Source organism: Ambystoma mexicanum, chromosome 1q (genome assembly GCF_040938575.1).
Source record: "Ambystoma mexicanum isolate Mex_15411 chromosome 1q, UKY_AmexF1_1, whole genome shotgun sequence".
Taxonomy (NCBI): Eukaryota; Metazoa; Chordata; class Amphibia; order Caudata; family Ambystomatidae; genus Ambystoma; species Ambystoma mexicanum.
This window is the reverse complement of record NC_090922.1, coordinates 1,346,038,643-1,346,056,081: the sequence shown is the minus strand read 5'-3', so window position 1 is coordinate 1,346,056,081 and position 17,439 is coordinate 1,346,038,643. Positions and strand designations below refer to the sequence as shown.

At 51.7% G+C, this 17,439-nt stretch overlaps 1 protein-coding gene across 2 annotated transcripts in view; it reads right to left on the bottom strand.

Annotated features, from left to right (window-relative positions):
- EPS15 (epidermal growth factor receptor pathway substrate 15) overlaps positions 1-17,439 on the bottom strand; it is a 1,698,287-nt gene that overhangs the window by 247,684 nt on the left and 1,433,164 nt on the right. The gene's annotated exons all lie outside the window — the stretch shown is intronic.

Below are 17,439 nucleotides of genomic sequence, written 5' to 3'. Positions count from 1 at the left end.
CTCACACAGTGGGGTGGCTAGCCTGGCGGGATAACCCCCGAGTCTATCAGGGCAGAGTGCGACTTGGGTTGCCTAGCTAACCCTGTACTGGGTGCTTATTCCCCTTTCCACACATCCTGTCTATCCCAGACTCAGTGGCGCCGAAAGGAGGGCTTCTGTGCAGAAGCCCGCCAAAAAGACGAACAAAGGATCCCGACCTGGGTTAGGATTTCAGAGAAAGACACGAGAAAGAAATATTATTAAAGGTCTGGTAATAAAAACCTACCGGAGTAAAGTTAATATTAAAATAAACAGGTGGTATGTTAGAGGCTGTCAGAAAAAATGGTAGCCTCGCACAATGGGAAAATCCCATAGGGAAATATTCGCGGTTGAATATTTACAGTAGTAACCACTGCCACCAGCCAGAAACTTTGGAGAGAGGGACTGTACGGTACCCCCTCGAAAATGAACACCAGGGGAAAACAATTAACCCTTCCCAGTACTTCCATAGTAAGATGGGTTGTACTGGTTTTTTTCATAACTACTGACTACTAAAGTCAATGGTAACTTTACATGCCCTGGGAGACAGTAGTCGGTCCCAGGGTATGGAGTCTAGGTTTGTGGGTCGCTACGACACCCCTGTGTCACTGCACTGTGGGTGCTGTGTAACACACGTTACAAGATGATACCTATGAGGGTGAGAAAACCCCATAGCACAAAAGCACATAAATAGGTTGAAACATACATCAAAATACAGCTAAGAGTGGGAAAAAGGGTCTCAATCTTAGTAGGAGTAAAAAAAAAACAACCCCTGAAATCCAGCAAAGCTGCTGGGGGACTCTATAGGTAAGGGAAATTAGAGAATTCTCCCTAACATGGTGTTAAGATGCATCGGTAACGCTGGATTAGCGGACCATTTATTTTTAAAAAAATACTGCTGCAAGACGAACAAGTTACTTACCAAACTGGTAATGTTCTTTCAATGGGATGTTCCTCCGACGTATTCCACATCTATGACATGTAATGTCCACAGCTGTGCATGTCAGAAACTTTTCAGCAGAGGGCGTCTTGCGTCGATGGAGTCGAGCCAATGTCCGTCGACGTCATCGGATGTTATATATAGGACGCACGGCACCCGTTGCCTCAGTTTAGTTTTTTTCCCCCAGAACGTGTGGCACCAGTCTCCTGCCAGTATAACTGCCTACAGCCTTGTGGAAATGGAAGTTGCAATCACAGAGGAAATTCTCAAGAGGGGCAGGCTCGGAGGGCGATGTGGAATACGTCGGAGGAACATCCCATCAAGAGAACGTTACCAGTTTGGTAAGTAACTTGTTCTTCAAAGGGATTGTGTCCTCCGACATATTCCACATCTATGACAGACTCCCAAAGCAGTACCAGACTATGGAGGAGGGAAAGAATTTAGAATGTGAATTTAGATTACCCAATCAAATGGCCGAAGAGAGGACCTCCTTACCAAAGGCCAAATCCTGCCCATGGATGGAATCCAGGGAATAGTGTTTAACAAAAGTATGGACAGAAGCCCATGTGGCTGCTTCACATATATTCCGAATAGGGACACCCCTTTGAAGAGCAGTGGAGGCAGCCACACCCCTAGTGGAGTGAGCCCGTAAGCCTACCTGAGGGTCCTTCCCCGCTAAACGGTAGCACTCAGTGATAGTTAGGATAATCTATCTGGACAAGGTCTGTTTGGAAACAACCTGACCCAAGCGGTGTCCAGCATAACCAATAAAGAGCTAATCGTCCACTCTGACCTGGGACATCCATGAAAGATAAAAGCTCATAGCTCTCCTAGGATCCAACCTATGGAGCCGCTCCTCTTCCTTACCAGGATGCAGAGGAGGATAAAATCACCTTCTGGCTCAAATGAAATTCAGACACAACCTTCGGAAAGAAAAGAAGGTTGCACCCGCAATTCACTCATTCTGTGTGTGGAAGTAACCGCAACTAAAAACACATGTTTAAAAGACAACAGTCTCAGCGGACAAGAGTGTAAGGGCTCAAACGGAGCTTCCATCAGAAAGTTTAAAACCAAATTCAAATCCCAACCCGGCACCTGGAAAGGGGACAGTGGAAACACAGACAATCCTTTCAGAAACTGTGAAATGGAACAACTTACTTACCTGTAACTGCTGTTCTCCAGCATGGGTCTGGCATGGATTCACATGCTCATGAATACAAGAATACATAGCAGTACACACATGCACAACCACGGGAGGTGGTAAGACTCAACATTAAGCATCTCTTACCTCCTCACTAAGGTTCACCTTCAGGTGAACAGGTTGCGCAGCACTGCCTGGCCGACTCTGGACTCCTCCCTGGAATCCCGGTGGACGCAGTAGAATCTCGTGAAGGTGTGCGTCGACCTCCACGTAGCAGCCCTGCAGATGTCCAGCAGGGGTACACCAGATATGAATGCCGTGGTAGCAGCGATCGCTCTGATCGAATGGGCTCTCGGACGGCCGGGCAAGGGTCGGTTTGCCATAATGCAGCCGGAGAGCCATCTGGAAATAGAAGCCTTCGAGAGGGCCTTCCCTTGGATCACAGGTCCTAAGTTCACAAAAATCTGTGACGTCTTCCGAAGACTCTTCGTGCGGTCAACGTAGAACTTCAGCGCTCTAGCCACATCCAACGAGTGCAAAGTCCTCTCAGCCGGCGACGGGAAGAAAACAGGTAACACCAAGGGTTTATAGAGATGGAAGTCAGGCGGCACCTTGGGCATGAAGGAGGGGTGCGTCCTCAGCACCACCCTCGTCTCATGGAATGTCAGATATGGAGGTTTACAGGAAAGGGCCTGGATCTCTCCCACTCATCATGCGGAGGTGATGGACACAAGAAACGCTGTCTTCCACGACAGTAACTTCAACAGTGCCGAATGCAGAGGCTCGAATGGCAGCCCCATGAGCCTGGTCAGCACCACGTTGAGCTCCCACGCCGCGGCCGGAGCCTTCACCGGCGGGAACTATCGGAACAGTCCTTTCAGGAACTCCTTCACCAGTCGATGAGACCATAGAGATGACCGCCCCGGAGTTCTGGTGTAGCAGGAAATAGCCGCCAGATGGATCTTGATGGAGGCATGTGCCAGCCCGCCATGGCCAGCGATAGCAAGTACGGCAGCACTTGAGGGGCCGTAATCCGCAGAGGGTTAATCTTCTGTGCACGGCACCAGACAGAGAACCTCATCCATTTGTGTCAATAGCGCTTGAGAGTCGAGGATGCCGTGGCCTTTGCAAGCACCTCTTTGCAGTCTGCTGGGATATCGTATCCTCCGAACTCTAGTGCTGCAGGAGCCAGGCCTGCAGGTTCAGCGACCCGGGTCGTGGTGGAGGATGGCGCCTCCTTCCCTGGTGAGAAGATCCGTGGCCATCGGCAGTTTGATTTGGGGGGGGCGCTGACATGTCCAGAAGGTTCGGGAACCAAATCTGCCTCGGCCACGCAGGTGTGACGAGGATGATCTTGCACCGGGACCGTCTGAGTTGACTGATGAGTCGCAGCAGCAACGACCAACGGTGGGAACGCACACAGGAACAGGCCGTCCCAGGGGATTGAGAAGGCATCACCCATGCTCCCGCCTGGGGAAACCTTCTGGCGAACCTCCGGCACTTGGCGTTCGTCGCCATCGCGAATAGGTCGATCTGGGATTACCCCTTCGTCAGAATAGGAGATCCACCTGATCCTGCTGCAACTCCCTCTCGTGGCACGAGCGCAGCTCCCTGCTGAGTGAGTCGGCGATGGTGATAGTGTTCTTGAGTCCTGCCAGATGGAAGGGTACCAGAAACATCCCATGGGCGACAGCCCAGTGCCACAGATCCTGCGCTTCCTTGGATAGGGCTGTGGATCTGGTGCCCCCTTGCTTCTGGATGTAGAACATTGTGGTGGTGTTGTCAGTGAAGACCCTTACCACCTTGCCCTTGAGGGACGGAAGAAACGACCTGAGGGCCCAGAACACAGCTCGGAGCTCCAGGACATTGATGTGTAGTGACCTCTTCTCAGGGAGCCAAAGGCTTCCTGCGTGGAGATCTCCGGTGTGCGCTCTCCATCCATCCAGAGAGCCGTCCGTCGTCACCGTTTCCTAATGTGCCGGGGTCTGGAAGTCCATGCCCGCCGCCAGATGCACGCGGATGCCCCACCTCCGGATCGCTTGGCGGAAAGTCTCGTTGAGTGAGATCCTGTCTTCGAAGCTGCCCGCCGCTTGCATCCAATGGGCGTCGAGGAACTCCTGCAATGGTCGCATCCGCAGTCTGCATAGGCGCACGAGGTAGATGCACGAGGACATCACGCCGAGTAGGGACTTGATGGACCCCACCCTGGTCACGTCCATGGCCAATCGTGCCACTGTGTCGAGCTTGGTTCCCAGTAACAGGGCGACATGCGACGGTACCAAGTGGGATTTCGCGAAGTTGATCAAGAATCCCAGATCCGTGAGCAGTTGGACGGTCTTTGCTGTGTGTTCGACGGGGAGTTCTCTTGACTTTGCTCGGATGAGCCAGTCGTCTAGGCAGGGGTAGACGTTGATCCCGTGCAAGCCCGCTGCAACTGGTGCTAGGCACTTTTTGAACACCCTGTGCGCCGACTTTAATCCGAAGCAAATGGCCTTGAACTGATAGTGTGGTCCTTGGTCCAAAAATCGCAGGAAGTTTCGATGTCTTTTTAGAATGGGGATGTGGAAGTAGGCAAGTCCAGTCCAACTCCAAGTCCAGCAACGATAGGAAGTCGCCTTGCTCCAGCGGTCCCAGGACGAATCCGGAACTTTTGGGACTTGATGTACTTGTTTAGATGACGAAAGTTCAGGATGGGTCGCCAACCGCCGGTCTTCTTCCGGACGAGGAAATACCGCGAGTATACTCCAGAGCCCTGGAGCCTCTTTGGGACGAGCTCAATGGCTCCCTTTCTTAGCATCGCCCGTACATCCAGCAGCAGTTGAGGGACGTAGTTTTCCTTCCTGGTCACGGGTGGAGTGTGCCCGCGGGCCAGGGCATCCAGCACCCAACTGTCGGAGATGGACTCCCACACGCTGATAAATTTTGCCAGCTGGCCTCCCACTAGGGTGCGCAGGTGGGGGCCTGACGCCGCGGCCGGTTCAATCCTGTTTCGTCGCGGCCTTGCCACCTTGGCCTCCCTGGCAACGACAGGATCCTCCTGTCTTGCTGCGTCCTCTGTAGGCCTCCTGCGACGAGAAGCGGGCCGCTTGGCGGTACGACGATGAACCACCGCTGAATCCTTTGGAGGAACCTTGCTTGCCTCCGGAGTGCCGAAAGGACGGCCGTCGTCGAAGAACGCCCAAGGCCCGAGCCGTCTCGGTGTCCACCCTGATGGCCTGTAGTGACTTGTCCAATGTCTTGCCGAACAGGTTGTTCCCATCAAAGGGCATGTCCAGAACCCTTGTCTGCACGTCCTGGCAGAAGTCGGACCGCGCCGGCAAACGCTGTTGCCCATTTGACGAAAGCCGATGTCGGCGATGTCCCCGGCCACCGTAACAGCGTGGCCCGATGCCACTTCGCCTTCCTGTAGGATTTCCAGGGCCTAAGCCCTCTTGTCGTCCGGGAGGAAGTCCAGCAAGGGAGCGATCTTGAACCACAGCGCCCTGTCATAGCGTGTCACGATCGCGAGGGCATTGGCCGCCTTAATCGTTGTCGCCGCAGACGAGATGACCCGTCGTCCCATGTCGTCCAGCTTCTTCCCCTCGCCGTCCAGCAGGCATGTTGAAGTTGAAGCCGTCACCCGAGCGTCTTTCTCCTTGGCCGCCGCGGAGACCACTGAATCCGGGGACGGCTGTGCCCTGAGGCACATAAGGGCGGAGTCCGGGACCGGGTGCTTCTTCCTGTACCGGCCTTTCTTAGCAGGCGCCATGGACGGGTTCTTCAGGAGTGCCAGCCCCTCGTCCCAGATGTGGTCCAGTAACTGGACTGAGAGGACAGTCTTCTCTTGGCCTCCCGCCGTTGGTAGAGGAAATCTTCTTTCTTCTGTTCTTCGGGGCAGAGCCGGAAGAGCTCAGATGCCCTGGTGATCATGGCGTGGAAGGAGCCAATCTCGTCGGGGGGGGGGGGGGGGGGGCGGCCCAAGGAGGTGGTGAAGGGAGGTCCATTCCGTCGTCACCACCGTCGTCGTCTGTCCCCGCTGTCTCCGTTCCCGTCTCATTCCTCGGGGGAGGGGATGGGGGTGAAGGCTGGAAGGGGGGAGGAGGATGGACTCGTCTACGCTTGTTGGACGGGCTCCCTGACGGACCAGGCCCCGCTGGGTCGTCGGTGGGGGGTAAGGGCATCCTTGTCCTTATCTCCGTGCACAGGTTCTGTATAGCAATCAAGATAGCTCCCGAATTGTCATGTGGTACGGGCACCGGCTGCAACGGGACCGACGGTTGGGGCGTGAGATCCTCCGCGGCCCTATCTTCCTTGTCGGCTCCCCCGTTGCTCTCATCAGCCTTGTCGGGATCCTTCCCGTGGGCCCTGGATTCCTCGAACTTCATGTCCAGGATCTTTTGGATACTCACCAACTCATCCTCAGAGGTGGTATCCAGGTCCGTTATGGCTACCGTGCCCACCCACCCCATCTTTCTCCTGCTGGGGATTCACGGGGGTCTTCTCAATAGGCAGAAAAGATGATTCCCTCTGGGGTGGCAGGGAAACTCTAGCCCCTGAAGTCGTCTCCACTGGGGAAGCTTCTGTAGGTTTCGCCAGGGCCGCCACGACTCCCTCAACCAAGGCCGCAGCCAGGTCAATCGGGGCCTTCACGACCTTGGGCGTGCCTGAGGCCTTCACCTTGGGGGGGGGGGTCACTGCCTCGCTACCCCTCGGCTGTCTCTGTCGAGATCGACCGGGGCTTCTCCCGAAGCTTACCCGGGTTCTCCGACTGCCTCTTCACCGAGCCAGAGGGTTGGCTCATGGTTGATGGAGTCGGTGATAATGTGCCCTGCCTGGCAGCCGAGGAGCCCGACCGATCGGCGCTCCCAGCACTTTGCCTTTTGTTGGGCCCCGGCCGCCGGAGCGCACTCGAAGGTCTTAGAAGACCGCTCGGATTTCTTCTTCTACTCACCCGCTGCTGGGCTCTTCCCCTCCAGCCAGTTGGTGAGTCGAATACAACGACCCTTCATTGTCCGTCCAGACATGTTCTTACAAAACGCACAGTTCTTCTCCACATGCGATTTGTCGTTGTGAAGGCAGTAGAGGCACCGAGAGTGCTCATCTTCCTTAAAGACGTTCTGAAGTCCGCATCCAGGGCAGCTCCTGAACAGCTTGGATCCAACAGGCGTCATGCTTCCTTTGTCCTGGATCAAGTCCACACGGGGTAGGCCTGACAGATCTTCTGGAATCCTCTGTGAAGATGGAAAACATGACGAAAAGATACCCTTTAGGGGCGTAGAAAATTCCAAAAATGGGTCCCCGTTGATCGGAAGTAGAGTCGGTGGAGCTTGAGGCTCGATTGACCAAAAATATAAAAGTAAACTCTTCGAAAAAACGCAAAACACAGTAAAAGTTCGAGAGCTACAGCACGAGGACTCCCAACACTTGAACGTGCAGTAAAACGGCAACGGTACAGGGATTTTGTTGCGAGCCGCCTGCCCGAAAGAAACACCTCCATCACATCATCAGGGAGGTCCCAATCCTTGTATCTCAACCTTCCAGATACCAAGCATGAAGGTTGAGAGACCTGACCTCTGGATAGAAAACCTGCACTCCCCCTCCCGTGAGAGCAGATCGTCTTGGTAGGGAGGACGGCGTGGAGGGCATGTCAAGACGGTCCTGGTACCACGCTCTCCTGGGCCAATCCGGAGCAATGAGGATCATTCGGGAACCAAACCTCTGTAACCTCTGCAACACCTGAGGAATAACGGGGACTGGAGGAAACGCGTAATTAGTGGGAAAGACCACTCTACTATGAACGCATCCCCTAAGGCTCCTCTTGGGGGAAATACGAGCAGAATCTCTCGCACTTCCGGTTGACACTGGTGGTGATGAGATCCACTTGTGGGGTTCCCCAAAGGGCGAAGATCTCCAAAAGGACTTACGGAGCCAACTCCCACTCGTGAGAGACCGTGCTCTGCCTGCTCAGAGCGTCCGTCGCCGCGTTTCCGTCTCCAGCCAGATGAACTGCCGAGATCGAGATTTCCTGTTGAATGGCCCAGAACCAGAGCTTAATCGCCTCCCTGCACAACGGGAGTGACCCTGTCTCCTCCCCCCCCTTTATGTTGAGGTAATGCATGGCCACTGTGTTGTCCATCATAATCAGGACAGTCTTCTCCCGAATAGACGGCAGAAAAGCCTTCAGGGCCAGCCTGATGGCTCTCAGCTCTAACAGATTGATGTGGAGGCTGGACTCCGACGGAGACCAATGGCCGCTGGCTGTCAACTCTTTGGCAGGAGCGCCCCATCGTGTGAGGGAAGCATCCGTCACGATCGTTACCTCCGGCCATGGTTGCCAAAAGGGTGTCCCCTTCATCAGATTTCCTTTGTCGGCCCACCATAGAAGATCCTGGGTGACCGAGATAGGAATCTGAACGGGATCCAACATCTTGCCGGAGAACTGAGATCACTGCATCTTGAGAGCCCACCACAGGGATCGCATACGCAGTCTGGCCTTTGGCACCAGATGAATGCAGGATGCCATGAGGCCGAGCAATCTTAAGAATTCGAAAGCCGGGAGACTCGGGCACGTTGAAACTTGTCCACCATCTGCAGAATGTGATGAGCCCTCACCTGGGGAGGCGAACACTGCCTCAGGGACGCGTCGAGCACTGCTCCGATGTATTGGAGTCGCTGGGAAAGTGTCAAATGGGACTTTTTTAAATTTAGGGAGAAGCCCAGCTTGTGAAGGAAATGGCAGGTGACGGATAGGTGATCCAGGACTTGCTTGGAAGAACGCGCCCTGAACAGCCAATCGTCCAGGTAGGGGTAGACGTGAATCCCCCCTCTCCTGAGATACGCTGCCACAATCATCATCAGCTTGGTGAAGACCCTTGGGGCGGAGGTCAATCCGAAAGGCAGGACCCGAAACTGAAAGTGGGAGTCGCCAGCCGCGAACCTCAGGTACGTCCTGTGCTTGGGATAAATCAGCACATGAAACTAAGCATCCTTGAGGTCCAGAGACACAAACCAATCCTGAAGTTGAAGGGCCTGGAGGACTTGAGAAAGAGTGACCATTTGAACTTGTCCATCCTGAGAAGCAAGTCCATGATGGGTCTCAATCCCCAGTCTTTCTTTGGGATCAAAAAATAAAGGGAATACCAACCCTTGTTCCTCTCCACTACAGGCACCAGTTCTATGGTGCCTTTGTCCAGCAGGGATAGGGTTTCCTGTGCAAGGAGCGGATTCAGACTCTTCAAAGAGAATTTCCCCGGTTAATTGTCGTGAGGCCGCTGAAGGAAGGGAAGGCAGTAGCCATGGGCTATGTGTTATGCAGAATCCTGTGCAGTGCCCTTAGGGACCACTACACACAATTAAGACTACAAGTGGTAATACAAGTTCACCTTTGGTACAAGCCTGTACTACTATGTTAAAGTGGTAGCGGTAGCGGAGCAGCCAGGCTTATCTCAAGAGTATATGAGCAGTAGCAGAGATTACACAAAGGACCACAATTACTGTGACTCAAGCAAACACTGACTCAAGGTTTCAGGTATAAAAAAATATATAAGTACATTTATTTTTAAACCATCTCTTATAAAACACTTCACTTCTATAGATTTGAAACCACACGTAAAATACACTACACACAACCAATTCCACTTGTGCCGTGACAGACCGGTGTTGCGATACTAACGCGTACCCGCAGATAGAAATGCTCACGAAGTTAAAACACACTTTGTACTTAAGAATTTAAAACAAGGGAAAAGTGATTACAAAATCAAAAGGCAATACTTTTTCAAGGCAGGGAGACTCGAGGACAAGTTCAAAGATACAGATTAAAGTCAATAGGCCTGCGCCAGTGTCAATGGAGCAGAGGCTCAGTTGTCGAGGAACACACGTTTGAACAGTTCGAGATTCGAGATGCCAAGAGTTCGTAAAGATTGTCAGATGGAAGGAAAAGTTATAAGAAGGAGGGAAGAAAGAAGAAATCTTCGTGGAGGAAAAGGGTTCACCCAGATTCCGGCTTGTCAGATGGAGAGAAAGACCAAGTGTGCACAGTACCTTATTCCGTTGGAGAAAAGCTGGTGCCACGGCAGTTGTTCCTGGTAGTTCCTGCCAACTCACAGTTCCTGCGGCTTCAGTCATGGGGACAAGAAGGACGACGTCTGGAGCGATCTGCACTACCCAGGGATGAGGCCAGCAGCAGCTAGAAAGACCACATTGAATAAAAGGTGCGCTCCTTTAAATCAGGAGAAGGCTCTTATGATGGCTATCTGGACCACTACAGCACAGCAGTGATTTCGACCCAGGAGAGGATTCTTTGTCTGAAGAAAAGATGAGCTGGTTGGTCCCACCAGGCTCAAGGGTAGACGATTGTGGACTGGATCTTCTCTTAGTCGTTGAAGGGGTAGATGGCTCAGGACTGCAGCAGGGCTGCACCGGGACTCTGGGTTGCAGCAGCCGTCTTCTTCTCCGCTTCTCTTTGGTTCCTTGTAGTTCAAGAGGAGACTCTGCCTTCTAGCTCAAGAGTCCTCACTTTTATGCCAAAATCTCACGTTCAAACAGCCTGGCTGTCAATCACTCAGCAGTGGGGTTGTCCAGCCGGACAACCACCTAGGCCAATCACTACAAAGTGCGATTTGGGTCTCCAAGGAGACCCTGTGCAGGGGGTGACTACACCCCTCCCTCACATTCAGCTCACCTAGACATCCAGATGCCAAAGAGGGGCTTCTGGTCAGAAGCCCACCAAAGGTCGGCAAACAAGGAGCCAAACCTGGTTTTCCTCACAAAGAAAGACCCTAGAAGGATGTTAACGAAAAGAAATGATGATTAAACCCAACTGGAGCCGAAATAAAAAGTATTTGGGCTAGCGGGTTTAAAGTTCGAGGCTACTAGAATAGCCTAAAACAATACCACATTATGTAATATAATCGCGGCAGGAAAATTAGGGTAGATACCACTGCCACCAGCCAAGTCTTAATGTTAAGGGAGCGAAACAATGCTACAAGAGGTACAGATAAAAAAGGCTAAGAAGTAACCCTTTCCAATACTCCATATAAGATGGGGTGTACTGGATCTGTGGTTAAATGACTATGTAAAGTTAATGGCAACTTTACCCTTTTCTGGGGGACAGTAGTCAGCCCCAGAAATGGAGTCGGGGGGGGGAGGTAGGTGGGGAATTGAAACAACAACCCTGTGTCACTGCACTGAAGGTGCTGTGTGACACACAAAAGTGTGGGGTTACTGAAGTGGTGTACTCCAGAGTCCACAATCACAAAACAGATGAAATACACATGGCAAAACACAGGTAAGAGTGGGGGAAAAGCTCACACTCTTACCAAGTGGAAAAAATAAACTCCAGAAATCCAGCAAAGCTGCTGAGGGACTCACTAGGTAAGGGAAATTAGCCATAGAATGAGAATTCTCCCCAACACTATGATATCCAGAACTCACGCATCTGAAGTAATGGCACACCATTCTCCAAGATGCTGCGCAAGTCTGCCCCCAACCGGCAAACCATGGGACATAGCCTCATGACTGAGCAGGAACGGCAGCGGCAGTGCCTGAAGGCAAAGAGGCAACTGCCCGAGCTGCTTTGGCACCCCAAATAACCCGTCGTCCACGGGTACCGTTACAGTGGACCCTTTGACTGGCAGCTCCTCTCCATCTACCAAAAGAGGAGTAGAAACGAAAGGAACCTCCCCTCCATTGCTGTCCCTTAGGACAAAAATGTGGAGGTTGACATACTGCAGCGCTCAAAGAATTTGCTGCAGCTTTGGAGGTCTGCAACCTCTCAAGGCTCTCGTCAGCCTTGCTGCCAAATAAGTGAACGCCATCAAAGGATATGTTTCAGAAGACGGGCTTGCACATCAGGAGCATCTAGGAAGACATCCCTTTCTCCCCCCGCCCCCCGGAATATGCTCAACTGCTATGGAAGCACAGTTCCACAGAGTGTGTGTAAATCTTGCCAAGGCACATGTGGAGTTGACGGCTTTCAGTGCCATGCTCCCTGAAGTAAAGACCTTCCGAGCCCATCCGTTGAGGCGCTTGTCGTCCCTATCCGGAGGGATGGTAGGGTACGCCTGCTGCCTCGAGGTGGCTGTAGCCGCCTGAACCACTAACCTCTCAGGAGTGGGGTGAGTACACAAATAGGTGGGGTTGCTAAAAGATGGGCGGTACTTTTTTGACAAATTCTTATTGACCGCCGGAAATGATTCCGGGGCCTGCCAAGCCGATGACACTCTTTTTTGCAACGTAAGATGAAAGGGCAATACCGGGTCAGAGGGTGGACCTTGGTCCAAGATGTCAGTAAGGTCATCCTGAATAAAATCCTCAGGAGGGCTGGACCACCCCAGGTATTCGGAGACCCTAGACATGAGCCGCCTGTAGGAAGAGTCTGCATTACTGCATTAGCCCCCAGCTCAGGCCTACCAAACTTCCGGAGAAGTGTCCAGGCCACTGTCATCATGGAGGGTCGGCCTCAATTCCTCCTCTTCAAAAATGTCAGCCAAAGGTCTGGACAAGCCAGCCAAAGTGACAGAAGTGGGCCTGGGGCCCAATACCGGCCTCCCAGACTTAGAGGAAGCCTTCCTAGGCATCGAGAACAGACGTCGAGACAGCCGAGGGCTTGAACGCCGGAATCCATGCCGTGGGTGTCGACACCGAGACCTTCGGCTTCGATGCTGCTACAGGTGTGTGCTAAGAACAACACCGTCCGAGTCAGACTGTCCCGGCGCCGAATGAGTCGACGCCAGCGTCTATACCTCCACATGCCGCAACGGTCTCGCTGGGGATGAGGACTGAGACCCGGACGCACGTCTCTTGTGACTGCTCTTGTCCACACGGGACCTCGAGGGCTACATGTGCGAGTCGCGGCGCAAACCCGAAGGCATGCGAGCTGCGGTTCGAGAGCATTCACTGCCGGCTTTGTGAGAAGGCGCGACAGGAACCGTGCCTTGCGACTGGAAAATCGCCATCATTTGCTCTTTAAAAGCTGCCCACTCCTCCGGAGTAGAGGACTTCGTGGGACAGGCTACCTTACGCACTGCGCCATCTTCCGAGGATGACAGGGATGGCGACTGGTGCTGGCTCTTCTTATAGTGCCGCGAGGACGAGGCATGGCGGGATCCACTCCGGGACCGAGAACCTTGTGCCTCCTCCTGACGCTGAGAGGCACCCCTCGAGTCGTCGGTGGAAACCCTAGACTTCGATCTGGCCCTACGGGACTTCGAAGCCCCCCATACATACCATGAGCTTCCACTTCCTTTCATGCAAGGCCTTGGCAGTTAGAGACTGGCATTTCGAGCAGTCGTCAGTGTTGTGCGACTCACCCAGACACCATAAACAAATACGGTGCGGGTCGGTCAATGACATCTTGGACTTGCAGTCCCAGCAAGTTTTGAACCCGGACTTTGGAGTCGGAGGGGTCGAAGAAATAGACATCATAAAGGTCGATGATACACACAAGGTGAACAGAGTGTCGGAAAAACGGAACTGAGGCAACGGGCACCGTGCGTCCTATATATAACATCTGGTGAGGTTGACTCTCGACCGAGGCCCTCGAGGGACATCGGCTCAAAGACATGGACACAAGACGCCCTCTGCTGAAAAGTTTCCGAAGTGCACAGCTGTGTAACGCTCACCTGGTTCCCACAGAGGCGCGGCGTCGAAGGCGCAGAACTCTGAAGATGGACAGGAAGGGCCCCTCTATTCTGGCTTCCCTGGCTCGTTGGATACCCTCCTTAGGGTTTGGAAGGATGAGCTCTCCATCCTGCTTCTGATGCAGGGGCGCGTTGAAACCCAGTTACTTCACTGGATTGAGGATTGATGGGAGTTCAGGTAAGCTTGACTGTTCAGGTAAGGCGAAGTAAAAGTTCTGTTCAAAAGTTCAAGCTTAATAATAATGTTCGTTGTCTAATTGCAGCAAGCGCTAATGCTTATGTCTTTTTCCCCTTAGGGGCCGGGGTTCGGAGTGCCGGAGATATGGCGCCGACCCGAAGTGTAACAGTTCTGGATGAGCGCTCAGGTAATGTCTTTGCATTCGCTCATTCAATGTCTTTGTCTTTTTTCCCCATAGGGGCCGGGGTCCGGAGATGCCAGGAAGCGGCAGGACCCGAAATGCAGTGGGAATAATCCAACAGGTAAGACTCAAAAGGAAACTGAGCTTTCCTTATTCCTTTTCTCCCTCTCACCTTTGTTCTTGTCTTTTTTCCTCTAGGCGCCGGGGCGTAGCTGAATCCGGAAGATCGCTGCTGAAGATGGAAGCGCCTTGCAAAGGTGAGTAAAATGCAGCGCTGCAGCGATCGAAACAAAATGCCTTTAAAATGATGTCTTCCTTTTCAGGGCCGTTGGAGAACAAGATAGAAGAGTTTCGACTTAACTATCTTGGAATCTAAAATGTCTTTCACTTCGAATTCTAATTCTCCATCAATTTGGACAGGGCCTGGGGGCTCAGACAGTCTGGTTCCAGGTTGTACTGGTTTTAGAAGAGATGCGTGAAAAACGGGATGAATCCGCATGTTGGATGGTAAATCGAGTTTAAAGGCCACTGGGTTGATAATAGCTTTGATGAGGTAAGGCCCAATGAATCTGGGATTAAAAGTTCGCTGACCCTTGAGGGGTAGATGTTTAGTTGCTAGCCATACCTGATCTCCTACTTGGTAAGGAGGAGTTTTACTTCGGTGCAAATCAGCGTTTTCTTTATACTTTTTCTTGGCTTGCTGTAAGTGGGTTGTAGCTTCTTTGAAGGCTTGGGTTATTGTGGAATGTAGGTGATTTACTGCAGGCATCTCCAGGGTCAGAGGTGGATCTAGGTCAGAGGTCCGAGGATGGTGACCATACAGGGTATAAAAAGGAGTCTGTCCGGTTCCAGAATGCACTGAATTCTGCAATCCAAAGGATGTCTTTCCAATTTAACTCGGATTGGTGTAACATGCACCGCAGCTATTGCTCGAGAGTCTGATTGGTTCTCTCGGTTTGTCCGTCGGTCTGGGGGTGGTGGCTGGTGGATAACCGCACGTCTATTTGTGCTAGTTGGCAACATTTCTTCCAAAAGTGGGAGATAAATTGACTTCCACAGTCTGAGACTAATATGGAAGGGAAACCATGTAACCGCACTATATTTTCCATAAATTCCTTGGCCAAGCTGGAAGCTGACGGCAATCCTTTTAAAGGGATAAAATGGGCCATTTTGGAGAATAGATCCACTATTACGAGAATCGTGTTGTAACCACCACAAGGAGGCAGGTCAGTAATTAAAGTCCATTGACAAGGTGTGCCAAGGTGCTGGTGGAATGTCCAAAGGTTGAAGTAGGCCGGCTGGCCTTTTCTTTTGACTCTTATTTTGGGCACAGATTCCGCAAGACAACACAAATGACTTTATGTCTTTTCTCCAAGAAGGCCACCAGAAGTGGCGTTTGATCTTTTCTTCTGTTTTCGCGATACCGGGGTGTCCTTCCATTAATGATTCATGATGACGGGTAATGACAAGTTCCTGCAATTCTTTACTTGGCAGAAATAACCGCTCTTGGAAGTAGGGTAAATCATCCTAAACGGTGTAGTGAGGACCCTTTTGACTCCATTCCAGTAAGGCAGAAGAGTCAAAAAGCTGTTTTACTTGAGCTTGGATGTCCTCAATGGTTTGCAATGAAGTCAAGCCCAGAATTCTTTGTTCCGGTATGATTGGCACAGGTTCTAAACTCGAATTGGGTTCTTCCATGCCTATCCGGGATAAGGCATCTGCCTTACCATTCTTGCAGCGAGGGCGATAGGTAATTACAAAATCAAATTCCGCAAAGAATAAAGCCCATCGGAGTTGTCGCGAAGATTGAGCTTTGGCCGTCTTTAAATACTGCAAATTTCTGTGGTCCGTAATTACGGTGATGGTGTGTCTTGCACCGAGAAGATAGTGACGCCAAGCCTTGAAAGCTGATTTAATAGCCAGTAGTTCTTTGTCGGTAATTGCGTAATTGAGTTCAGGTGGAGAGAATTTTCTGGACCAAAAGGCTACAGGGTGTGGTTGGTTAGTTTCTGGGTCTCTTTGCGACAGGACAGCTCCCATGGCCGAACTGGATGCATCGGTTTCCACGATGTAAGGGAGATCTGGGCGCGGGTGCTTCAATACCGGTGCAGAGGTGAATTTGGTTTTCAGGTCCTGAAAGGCTTGTTCAGCCTCAAGAGTCCATTCAAAGCGTTTATTTTTCTTTAGGAGAGCTGTGATGGGTTGAACAGTTCGAGAAAATTCCGGGATGAACCTTCGATAGAAATTGGCAAAGCCAAGCATGCTTTGCACTCCCTTCACAGAGCCAGGAGATGGCCATTTGAGAATGGCGTCCACTTTCCGCGAGTCCATTCGGATTCCTTGAGGTGTCAGGATGAATCCGAGAAACTCCACTTCTGTGGTATGAAAAACGCATTTTTCGAGCTTGGCAAATAATTTGTGCTGGCGCAATTTCTCAAGAACTGCCCTAACATGGTTTCTGTGATCAGATTCTGAGGAGGAATACACCAGGATGTCGTCAATATAAACGATGACACAAACATCGATAAGTTCCCGAAGAACATCATTCATGAAGTACTGAAAGGCGGCAGGTGCGTTGCACAAACCGAAGGGCATTACTTGATATTCGAAGAGCCCAAATTTGGTGGGGAATGCAGTCTTCCACTCGTCGCCCTCTTTTATACGTACCAGGTGGTAAGCTCCTCGGAGATCTAGCTTGGTGTACACACAAGCATCTTTTACTTGGTCGATAAGCTCAGGTATCAGGGGCAAAGGGTAACGATTCTTAATCGTTATCTGATTTAGGGCGCGGTAGTCAATACAGGCCCTAAGGTCTCCTTCCTTTTTAGGTACGAAGAACAAAGCGGAAGAGACTGGTGACTTTGATGGGCGAATGAAGCCATTGGCCAGGTATTGATCCAAATACTGGCGCAAATGCAGGTTCTCAGGTTCAGTAAGAGCATAAATCCTACTACAAGGTAGTTGTGCATTGGGTACCAAGTCGATTTGGCAGTCGTAAGATCGATGGGGAGGTAAGGTGTTAGCCTGCTCTTTCTGAAAAACGTCTTGGAATTCTTGGTATTCAGATGGTAGCTGTACAGGGGTGGAAGTTACAGAGGCTAGACCCATGGCTGGATTCCTTGGGTACCAGGTTGGTTCACAATCAGGAAAAGTTATCTTCTTTGCTCGCCAGTCTATTCTCGGATTATGTGTTTCTAACCAAGGGATACCAAGAAGTACTTGAAATTGTGGGGCCTTGATCACATCAAACACGATTGCTTCCCGATGTCCGTCCTGACCCACCAGAGTGATTTCAACTGTGGAATGCGTTACAGGCCCTGAGGCTATTTCGGTTCCATCAACTGTAGTAATTACATCTTGGGT